The following is a 12,441-nucleotide window of genomic DNA, read 5'->3' on the forward strand; positions in this document are numbered from 1 at the left end:
ATCAGAAATATTTACTGAAGAAAAAAAGTTTTAGTACTTTGCTTCACAAACTTACTTAGTGTTTCTGAAAAAAATGTCAAAGTTTTTAATTTTGCACTCATCAAGTCACAAGAATACCACTTTATGAGGAAAGTCAACATTTACACTGCATGAGAGGACAGTGCTGACTAGTTGACAAATGGCGTGTAGAAGAGGCATTGATATTAAGAACACATCAGCTAATAATGATTGACAGTTAATTGCTATTCTTTGGCAGCATCTGTGAAGCGAAATCAGAGTTAACATTTTGGGTCCAGTGACCCTTCCTCTGGGGAAACATCAATTCTGATTTCTCTTCACAGGTGCTACCAGATCTGCTGAGCTTTTCCAGCAACTTGCATTTTTGTTTCTGATATACAGCATCCACAATTATTTCTGGTTTTAATCGTCATTCTTTGTTTGATTTTAAACCAGGCAAAATTTCTGACTGGGTAAAAACAATGACTGCAGATGCTGGAAACCAGATTCTGGATTAGTGGTGCTGGAAGAGCACAGCAGTTCAGACAGCATCCAAGGAGCTTCGAAATCGACGTTTCGGGCAAATGCCCTGGGGTTGAAGTGTTCCGAGGCGGAAGATGTGGCGTTCTTCCTCCAGGCGTCTGGTGGTGGGGGAGCGGTGGTAGAGGAGGCCCAGGACCTCCATGTCCTCGGCAGAGTGGGAGGGGGAGTTGAAATGTTGGGCCACAGGGCGGTGTGGTTGATTGGTGCGGGTGTCCCAGAGATGTTCCCTAAAGCGCTCTGTTAGGAGGCATCCAGTCTCCCCAATGTAGAGGTGACTGCATCGGGAGCAACGGATACAATAAACGATATTAGTGGAGGTGCCAACATACATTCAAGAAGTTCATGCTGTAGAAACAGCAGCCCCAATTCATCAATTGTGTTACAGTGAATTTGCATTGGCAAAATGCGCGTTATAACAGAACAACCTGTACATCAATTCACACGGTCCTGTTCTTTCTGGATGGAAAGAACATGTACATTCACTGGACCTATTTCAAATCAACAAAATAGATGACAACCATTCATTGGTTCATTACTTGGGGCAATGCCATAACAGATTAGAGTCAACCTACCTGGGTTAAAATTTAAACAAAGCCTGCCGGCTAAGTGTCAATCAGGTATTTACGAAGCAAAGTCAATTTGCCGATCAACCAACGCTTTTCTTTCGTAGAATATAAATGTTGTTTTTTCACTTGATTTTGTATTCTAACAAATTGTTCTGATGAGTGAACATGAAAACCTTTGGCAAAATGCATCTTTTTTTCAGCTATACTCAAGTTCCGAACCAATAAATAATCAAACGTTCATCATTTCTCCCCAGCCCCTCTATTCCATAAAATACTGACAAATGGGAGTGAAACAAAACCAATGTCATTCTAGAATATCAAAGTTGACCCTCAGGCTTGTGTCCACCATTTTCCACATAACAAACAACTAGCTTCATTTGGAAGGTACAACAGACACATTTCTAAGTAGGAGAACTAAAGATACAATCCTCTTCTGTACCCCTCTCCTGTCACGGGGTATAAAACAATATGAACAAATGACTATAAGCTCCTTCCTCTTTTACATTATCAAAACAACTACAATGAATGCAAAGTCAGCCAAAAATTCTGTTCACAATAGTGAATAATACTTATAATGATTTGGATTAACTCAATTAACTTTTTGGAATCAAAAATATTTGTACTAAGTAAACATTTTAAGCAAAGGATATTTGAAAAGGTTTACTTATTTGGTTGAAATAACTGACATAACTAACATTTCAGCCATCTATCTTCTTCAGAAATTAGTAATACCAATAATCTCCATCTACAGTAAGGATAGATAACAACACATTCCCTACAACAAGTATTCAGTGATCGCGCTTGGAAAATGAGAGTTCAATTCAGGGTAGCGTCCTGTGACAGTCCATGGCAAAATACCCTAACAGCACTCACTATAGACTCAACATCAGGAATGGGGCACTTTTTTAAAAAACCAATCTGTTCAGAGATATTATTGCACACCACTGGAGCAGGTGGGACTTGAACCTGAACAACCTGGCCAAGAGGTATGAACACTACTACAGCACAAGTAACCTTAGCATCAGAAACAGATACTTGCAGGAAGTCTGGGGCACAGCTGGGCGGGCAGGGATCAAATTCTTTTTTAAATTCTCTCAAGTGCTATAACTTTGTAAGGTCCAATAAAGAAACCCATCCCATTTAGCGACAACCCAATGGCCTGGAATTTTTGTGCAAAACAATCACTTGAGGAAAATTTCCAGAGGGAAGAACCCAGGTAAAAGTTATTAAACATATTCTGCAGAATTTTGTTTAGCCCATTAATTTCCAGTAATAATTGAAGAGTTGTATTCTTTGAAAAGGTATAAACTTTCTCAGTGTAAAACCCAGGATTATTCACAACTCATCTTCATGTTTCCCTTCCACCTCAAAAGGACATGTTCAACCTCTTGTCAAGATCTCATTGACAGGTTGGGCAGAACAGATAGCGGAGAGGTGGTAACCTAACCCAGGCACCCACACCCTAAGACATGATTACATCAACACATGACATTATTAGATGATCAATGTTTGACAATGTACATATAAATTCCAGTAATGCTATCCATTCACTGTTGTGACTGAAATTACACGTCACATGCACTCGTTCCATGAGTGGGTTGTTGGGTCAGGATTAGGTCATTGGTCACAGACTGAACACCTTGGACTTTCCTGGTTTGTGTGACTCACTATGCAAAGCACTTGCCAAATACATTATCAGAAGTGTCTGACAAGATTAATCATGCTTTAAGTCTCAAATTAAACTAAAACAGAATAGTAATTTAGGGATCATGGTACCAGAGTGGCAACCCAGAACAAATACAAATCCCACCATGATAAATTGTGAAATGGAAGCACCCTCAGCTTCCAATTGCCAGCCAATTCAACACACTATCCTGGCCAACACCTCTGTCTCAGGCATTCTGCAGTGCTCCAGCGAAGCTCAGCACAAGTTGAAGGAATAGCACCTCGTTTTCCACCTGGGAACTCTCCAACCTTCTGGACTCAATATTGATTCACCAGTTTTAGGTCTTGAGGCACCTTCTTCCATGTCCTTACTCCAACCCCCACACACCACCCTTTGTTATGTGATCTATTACACCCAACCCAGTGTTAGCAACTAATAGTCCCTTCTGGTAGCTATTCATTCTCTTAGTAACAAGCAAGAGGCTGGAAGAACACAGCAAGCCAGGCAGCATCAGGAGGTGGAGAGTCGACATTTCAGGTATAACTCTTCTCTTAGGCCGACCATTATCCACTCCTTTGTCTGACTTTCCTTGGGCGTTATCTCCACCTATTGTTTACTCCTTACTCCCTCTCCCCAGCCTAACTTCTGTATAAAAAACAACTTTTTCCTAGCTCCCATCCGTTCTGAAGAAGGGTCACTCGACCCAAAACATTAACTCTGATTTCTCTCCACAGATGCTGCCAGACTTGCTGAGCTTTTCCCGCAATTTCTGTTTTTGCTTCTGATTTCTAGCTTCTGCGGTTCTTTCAGTCTTTGCTCTTTTATACCTTAGATGAAAATGTGAGGGTGCTTCATGTTTCAAATAACCATTTTATATCTGGAAATGCTGGAAGCTTGCAATGAATAGCCCAGCAGTTTAACAAATATTCACTAAATAAGGCTCTTGCCAAAGATGAAAGGATCTTCAAAGTACATACAGTACAGCCAGCTCTTCCATAACGCCATGGTTGCATTTTTGTGCAACCGCACATTGTAGAAAAATTGCACTTTAGAAACAGCGTTTAAAGTGTTAGTGTTGGAATCGCGTTACAGCCAACACGTGTTTTAAAAGTTCTTGCTGTAGAAACAGGGCCCGAATTTGTCAATTGCGTTACAGCCAATTCGCATTGACAAAATGCACGTTTTAACAGAATGATCTGTATATGATAAAGCAAAGTTATCAAGTCCAATCGGATACATAATTTACATAATGCTTTGACCTGCTGCTTCAGCTGATCTTGGGTTTGCTCCCGACTTTGTGGAGACTACTTTCAGTTGAAAAGGATTTGGCTATTATAATTTGCCTAACTGCCTATTAATTGAGGAAAAAAATAGAAAAAAAGATAAAGAAATACCTCTGCTGACTATTGCAGGTTATGTACATGCGTAAGGACAGAATCAGACCTGTTGTACTGCTCCCAGCTATCTAACAGCACGAAATGTAATGGCTCAAAAACAAGAATGAAAAATAACTGTCATCCTATTTAGGTTTCAGTGGCCAAGGGGCAACGGTGGGACTGTATTGTGCAAAGTATTCATCATCTCAAGTCAGTGGGCAGAGGGGCAAACACTGCAGTTGCTAATAATGTTGGCGGTGAAGACAAATCTGTGTGATCTACATACAACATAGCAGGAATTGATGAAGCAGGACTGTAGCACTCACCAATGTGTTTTTTTAACATCAAGGAACAGTTCATAGAGGAAAAAAGTCATCACTAAAATATGCTGGTCTTCGATATTTGCCCATCTCTTAACATGTGGCCTTCACATTTATTAATTGTTTTCACATGTTGTTACATTCTTGCAATTGTTCATTCAAATCCAAATAAAACTTCAAACCACCCAGGGATAGTAGAAGTGAGGGCTGATGAGCAGACAGACGCAAGTACATTATACAGACAACTTTGTATTGGAGCATGGCCTGTTTTGTGAATAAGAATTTCCTAGTGAATAGAACTTCTGAGACACAACATGATGCATGATGCGTGTAAAAGAGGTCTGTGCAAAATGAGGACAATATTTGAAATGACAGAACCACATTCAGTTTATCCATAACATAGTATACAATACCATGGCATAATGGTGAAATGTTGTGTTTGCAAAGGGCTCTTGTCATCCCTACCTCTGAAGCAGAAGCAGTGGGTTCAAGCAGGTTCACTATTGAAGAGGAGTGCAATAGTAAACCTAAACAAGAAAATACCTATTGTGGGCAGCACGGTGGCACAGTGGTTAGCACTGCTGCCTCACAGCGCCAGAGACCCGGGTTCAATTCCCGCCTCAGGCGACTGACTGTGTGGAGTTTGCACATTCTCCCCGTGTCTGCGTGGGTTTCCTCCGGGTGCTCCGGTTTCCTCCCACAGTCCAAAGATGTGCAGGTCAGGTGAATTGGCTATGCTAAATTGCCCGTAGTGTTAGGTAAGGGGTAAATGTAGGGGTATGGGTGGGTTGTGCTTCGGCGGGTCGGTGTGGACTTGTTGGGCCGAAGGGCCTGTTTCCACACTGTAAATAATCTAATCTAATCTAATCTATAATACCACAATTAAAGGTATTGATTTGACATTTTATTCTGGCATGATAACAAGAGTCTAAATTATCACTTTTTCTCTTGTTCTGGATTTCCTCTCTCTCAGTGGCTGCCCCTGAAGTACTTCATCCAAACAGCTGTACTCCTCAGCCGAACGTTGGCAGGCTATTCAACTGAGGAGCAACCAAAGTTGAGACCAAAGCTGTTACAAGCAAATATGACAGATAGTGATCAGAAGCAAGAAAGCTGGCAGATTTTCCTTTACCAATCTAGAAATATTGAGGCCTAACTGTAGTACCATTGCCTTTATCCAACCCATTCATCATACAGCAGGAGTAAAATTTGGGCCTTTCTAATCTGGATGGGCTTTAGTCAAAAATGAGATATGTTGGCCGTATAATCAGGAAATTCTAACATGTACTCAGCACAAAGGTCAAAGATATACAATGGAGGTTTACAAACCTTATACTAGTAATGGAAAGCAATTAGGAGAGACTTCAACTATTAAGACCACTTCCACGCTAGCAGAGGCCCAAGAGGAATTACTGTATGTTTTTATAAGTTCAGATGATTTTGATAAAGTTAAAAGAAATAGCCTATTTTCTCCACTTGGCCAATAGGGACGATTAACCATAGGGTTTAAACTGAAGTGGACTATAATTTTACTCCTGCAAATATCCTTGATTTTTTTCCATATACTAACAATAACAGCCTGAGTAAGCACATTATTTATTGTTGCACAGAGCAATGAGATAAGAGGAACTGAGCACCCAAAGAGGATATCTGAGTTACCTTCAGAACTAGCAGGGCTGAGATTCATGTTTAAGATAACAGGGGTCTGCATGAGGTTGAATTATATTTTTGAGACATTTTTTGAGTAACAACCATGAGCTTCTCCCTTGCCTTTGTTCTATTAATATCTTTGATTGTTTGGACCATTCCAATTTGAAAATAGTAATTTGTCACCACAACAACAGTGTAGTCAGCTTTATCTTGAATGCTCAAACACTTGTACCAATTCAAATGTGATATCAGATGATAAGTATGTTTATCCTACAACCATTAGATGTGATGTGGAGGTGCCGATGTTCGACTGGGGTGGACAAAGTTAAAGATCACACAACACCAGCTTATGGTCCAACAGGTTTAATTGAAAGTACAAACTTTCGGAGCACTGCTTCTTTTGTCAGGTAGCCAGTGGGACAGTACTCCAAAAGCTTGTACTTTCAAATAAACCTGTTGGACTGTAACTTGGTGTTGTGTGATTTTTAACTGTTAGGTGGGCAGTCAGCATTCGGGATGGGAAGCTAGAGAACAATTTTGTGGTTCTGCAGCAATGAACAAGTCTATGAGTGAAATAGCAATCTATGGATGAAGCATCACAGTTCCTTGGGTAAAAAAAGGAGCTAGTATTGTTCACAGGGTAAACCAGGCAAATAAATATGCTCCCTAGCTTGCTCTAGTCATGCAAATATTGCCACTAACACACTTAATTCAGGCAGCCCATCTGACAACCAAACCAGTAATGACAAAGTTAAAAATCACACAAAACCAGGTTATAGTCCAACAGCTTTAATTGGAAGCACTAGCTTTCGGAGCGCCTCTCCTTCATCAGGAGGTTGTGGAGGACATAATTGTAAGACACAGAGTTTATAGCAAAAGTTTACAGTGTGATGTAACTGGAATTATATATTGAAAAATATCTTGATTGTTTGTTGAGTCTTTTATCTGTTAGAATACCATGATGATTTCACTTCTTTCATATGGAAATCACAAAAAGTTACATTCTCAGGTTAACTGTAACAATTGGTGTCAGCCAGATAATATGTTGATGGTGTTAGCCCTCTGTGTTCTCTGTCAGTGCCATAATGTTTAGACTGATTCTAATCTAAAAAGTGAGTTAACAGAGTCTTACGTGGATTCATGCAGTTTTTGAGTAAAGTACAATGTAACTCTGCAAGTACAAATTCACCCCACAAACGTATATATATATGTGTGCATGTGGGTTTGTGTGTGTGTGCATGTGTGCGTGTGTGTCTGTCTGGGGTGGGGGGTTGTGAGTGTGAGAGTGAGTGTACATGTGTGTGTATGTGAGTGTAGAGTGTCTAAGTCTGTAAGCACATCCACGCTCTCACAGACTTAGACACTCTACACTCTCATACACACACATGTACACTCACTTTCACACTCACAACCCCCCACCCCAGACAGACAGACAGAGACACATATACTATACATTTGTGGGGTGAATTTGTACTTGCAGAATTACATTGTACTTTGCTCAAAAACTGCATGAATCCACATAAGACTCTGTTAACTCACTTTTTAGATTAGAGTAGATTAGATTACATTACAGTGTCTAAACATTATGGCACAGACAGGGAACAAAGGCGGCTAACATCTTCAACATATTATCTGGCTGACACCAATTGGTACAGTTAACCTGAGAATGTAACTTTTTAAAAAAAGTTTTGTGATTTACATATGAAAGAAGTGAAACTATCATGGTCATTCTAACAGATGAAAGACTCAACAAACAATCAAGGTATTTTTCAATGTATAATTTCAGTTACATCACACTGTAAACTTTTGCTATAAATTCTGTGTCTTACAGCTATGTACTCCACAACCACCTGATAAAGGAGCGGCGCTCCGAAAGCTAGTGCTTCCAATTAAACCTGTTGGACTATAACCCGGTGTTGTGTGATTTTTAACTTTGTACACCTCAGTCCAACACCGGCATCTTCAGATAATGACAATGCAAACAAGACTGTTGTTTTGTGTGTTGCAACTCTGTGTCAGAACAGAGGTGAGATTGTATATTGAAGTGTTCAGAAGCACAAATATTAACAGAGGAACACTGCAATGTTCAGAACTGCTCAAAGTTGCCAAAGGCCACAGGGAGACAGAAAAGAAACAAAGAAGCAGGGCACTATATAAGATAAAACAGCTGCAATTACTTTCCAATAGATGGAAAAGTAGAACAATTGCTTACAGATGGGGCTAAGCAATATGAGAATGGGCTGTCCAAGACCAGTTGGGCAGTAGTAAAGAGGAATGGAAAAATAGTGAAACAAGAAACTCTGTAAGATGGATACTCTGCTCAGGTTGCTAAGGAAGTAGTGCTCATGGAGACAATAGTTTGTCAATTAACAAGACAATCAACAGGGGTAGTTAATATATCTTCAGCTTTGTGCTAAATGGGATAGACTTTGAACATATGAACAGTGTAAGCCATTCAGTTTTTTGAGTCTGCTCCACCACTCAATAAAATCAAGGCAGATCTGAGTTTAACCTCACCCCTACCTGCCTGCACACATGCAATAATCTTTCCCTTGGTAGTCAAGTATCTTTCTAGAGAGAAAGTGAGGGCTGCAGATGCTGGAGATCAGAGCTGAAAATGTGTTGCTGGAAAAGCGCAGCAGGTCAGGCAGCATACAAGGAACAGGAGAATCGACGTTTCGGGCATAAGCCCTTCACCTTGACCTCCCTCCACCTATCGCATTTCCGACGCCCCTCCCCCAAGTCCCTCCTCCCTACCTTTTATCTTAGCCTGCTGGACACACTTTCCTCATTCATGAAGAAGGGCTTATGCCCGAAACATTGATTCTCCTGTTCCTTGGATGCTGCCTGACCTGCTGCGCTTTTCCAGCAACACATTTTCAGCTCGGAAGTATCTTTCTAGCCCTGCTTTAAAAAAATATTTGAAGATTCTGCATTGCTGCCTTTTGAGGAAGGGAATTCCAAAGCTTCTCAACATTCGAAATTTTTTTGCTACTCATCGCCGATCTTAAATGGATACCTTGTTTTGAAAACTATGAGCCTTACATCTAGATTCTCCCACAAGTGGAAACATCCTTTCAGTATTCACACAATCAAGTCTCCTCAGGATTTTATATGTTTCAATTAAGTCACGTCTGACTCTTCTAAACTCCACTGGATTCAAGTCTCGCCTGCTCAAGCTTTCCTCATAAAACAATCTGCAATTCCAGTAAAAAAAATGAAAGAACTGTGAATGTTGGAAATCTGAAACAAAAACAGAAGCTACTAGAACACCTCAGCAGCATTAGCTTCACTGAACTGCTCCCAATGCATCACATCCTTCTGTGGGCATAATGACAGGCATTGTACATGGCACTGAAATGTCCAAGGTGGACAATCATACTCGTCAGCAAGTGATCGCCAACGACGCAGTATTCTAGATGCAATCTCACTAATGCACTGTATAAGTAAAGCATAAGCTCCCTGCTTTTGCTTTCAATTCCAAACTGGTTGGAGATTCTAGAACCAAGGGGTATAATCTAAAAATTAGGGCGAGACTATTCAGAAAAATACTACACTCTAATGTTGTGGATGTTTTGAACTCTCTTCCTCAAAAGGCAGCTGATGCTAAATCAGTTGTTAACTTTAAATCTGAAATTGATTTTTTTTGTTAATCAAATGTATTAAGAGATATGGGGCAAAGGCAGGTATATAGAGGAAGGCCACAGATCAGCCACGACCTCACTGAATGGAGGAACAGGCCACCCTCTCCTCCCTGACCAATCACCTTCATCCCCTCCCCCACTCACCCATTGTACTCTATGCTACAATTATTGTTCATAATTTTGAAAAACTCAATAAGGTCACCTCTTAATCTTCTCTGCTCCATGGGGAACTAGCAAAGGCTATGGCTGAGGTATCTGCAACAATGCTCAGCCTGAAATGTCCAGCAGATTTTCTATCTCAGCCTTGCCCACACATGTTCAGCACCACAGATACCAGTTTTCTGCCAATTCAATTCACTTCACATGATATTGAAAAATGGCTCTTGGCACTGGATACTGTAAAGGCTATAAGCCCTGACAACATTCAGGCAATAGCGCTTAAGACTTGTGCTCCAGAAACTTCCACACCCTTAGCCATGCTGTTGCAGTACAGCTATAACATTGGTATCTTCTTGACAATGTGGAAAATTGACTAGTATGTTCAGTAAACATAAAAGCAAGACATATCCAATGTGGTCAATTACCACTCCATGAGTTTACTCCCAATTATCAGTAAAACGATAGAAGGCATCATCAATAACACACTTGCTTAGCATTAACTTGCGCAATGATGCCCAGTTTGGGTTCCAGCAAGGGGAATATAAATTTGAATTCCTGGGAATGGAGAAGGTTGGGCTGTCATATAGGATCTACAATGCATTCAGATTCAGTATTCGCCTTTTGAGACGAATGGAAGAATGTTGTATTGAATCATTGCATTATATCATCTGCCCCTGAAGTACCCTGAAAGCCACCAGAAACAATTCTGCCATCCTGCTATCGGTCAGATCTTTTGAAAGACCGTCTCTGAGACAGTCCAAACCTCCCCAATGTATTGGTGCATTTTACGAATAAGACAAGGCCCCACTATGGAGGACTGGAACGTAACGATGCATTCTCAAGAACAGAGATAAGAAAGAATAATTCTCTGAAAGAGTTGAGTGCATTGAAGTCACTACCTCAGAGTGTGGTGGATGCTGGTGCATTGAGAAAATTTAAGGAGGAAATAGACATATTTTTAATTAGTAATAGGTTGAAGGGGTTTTAGAGAGTGGGTAGGAAAGTGCTGTTAAGAGTGAGATGAAATCAGTCATGATCATACTAAATGTAGAAAATTCAAGGGATTGAATTGCCTAATCCTAGTTAGTATGTACTTATGCATCAATCAAACTTTCTGCTTACAGATCACCAACCCCTAAATGATGGAGGTCTCTCAAATTGCAGGCAGGCTCTTCACAGGTTCCATATCCAGCCCATGGTGGAATGTTGATAATGCACTGGCAAGAATGATGGGGCTTGTGGTGGAAACGATATAAGCCACCCCCCAAGAGATTTACTGAACAAAGCTGTCAAACATCATGAGGGCTAGGGTGAATTTGACCAAAGGTGTTGCTAAAGTATTGGAGGACTTGGCTCGTAATCAAAAGCCAAGATAGTAAGAATACAGTACAACTGGTTGGAATGGTGGCACCGCTATTGTGGTTATTATAATCCTGTTGCCATTCTCTAAATTTGCTGCACCAGGGACTAATGGTATCTCAGGCACTGCAGATGGTCTTGCTGTTTAATTAAACTCATGATCCATTTCTTAACACAACTGAACTCCCCCTCACATAAATGTAAAAACTGGGAAGATTTATGAAGTTTTTGCGGTCCAATAAAATGATGGTTATTAGCCCCGCCTCACCACTGGGGCTTCACTACAGCAGTAAGAGAATTGCAAATTAGAGAATTTCATGTCACTGAATTCCACTTGGAGCCTTCGAGTTACTGGTGGGTAAAGCATCGAGGGAGGATTCCGCCAAGTATCCAAAAGGAGACACTGAAGTCGGGATGAGGGGTTAATTTTAGGATTAACACGAAGACATTAATACTAAGTACTCAAAATTAGTGCTGTTCTTATACTCAATTTCTTCTATGTTGTAATGTTATGTGCCATTTTAACCATGATTTCAAGCTGCTGGTGCAAGAGGGACAATGAGAATCCCTGCAGAATGGTCAAGTTACTATGGAAACTAACAGATCCAAGCCTGAAGGTTGAGATAATGGATACCTGCATGGAATTGAGAATTCTAAATGTTACCGAAAAACTCTATTTCTGAGAACTTCTTTGGATAACCAAGATGAACTTCTCCCTTGCACATGCTTTAATAAAGGCTTTGCTTGCATGAACTAAGCAGACTCCAGGGTGGTCATTTTGAAATCACAACAGCAGCCACTAAGGAGGAATCCTGAATAAAGAATTCTCGAAAGAGCTCAAGGAGAAATTTATTTGCACAAAACATTACCAGAGCAAATAATATTCTGTTACAGGAAATCAATGACACAAAAAATCACTACATCTTTGAGTGGAAAATTGCATAAATATTTCAATCAGAGGAAGACAGAGATCATTAAGAAATGACTGAGATAGTGGAAATATCTCAGTCCCTTGCTGTGGGAAAGAGCCAGCAGACAGGTGGGCTTAATGGTCATTTCTCTGTCACAGACATCTAATGCTTTAAAAAAACAAACATGAACAAAATGCAACAGGAACCAGCATGCAACAGTAATATAGAGCAACAGAAAAAGAAATTACAA

General features: G+C 40.4%; 1 protein-coding gene across 11 annotated transcripts in view; it reads right to left on the bottom strand.

Moving 5' to 3' along the window:
- The window catches only part of LOC122550075 (zinc finger protein 438-like), a 244,880-nt gene that overhangs the window by 28,660 nt on the left and 203,779 nt on the right, over window positions 1–12,441 (bottom strand). The gene's annotated exons all lie outside the window — the stretch shown is intronic.

The sequence above is a fragment of the Chiloscyllium plagiosum genome, chromosome 5 (genome assembly GCF_004010195.1).
Source record: "Chiloscyllium plagiosum isolate BGI_BamShark_2017 chromosome 5, ASM401019v2, whole genome shotgun sequence".
Lineage (NCBI taxonomy): Eukaryota > Metazoa > Chordata > Chondrichthyes > Orectolobiformes > Hemiscylliidae > Chiloscyllium > Chiloscyllium plagiosum.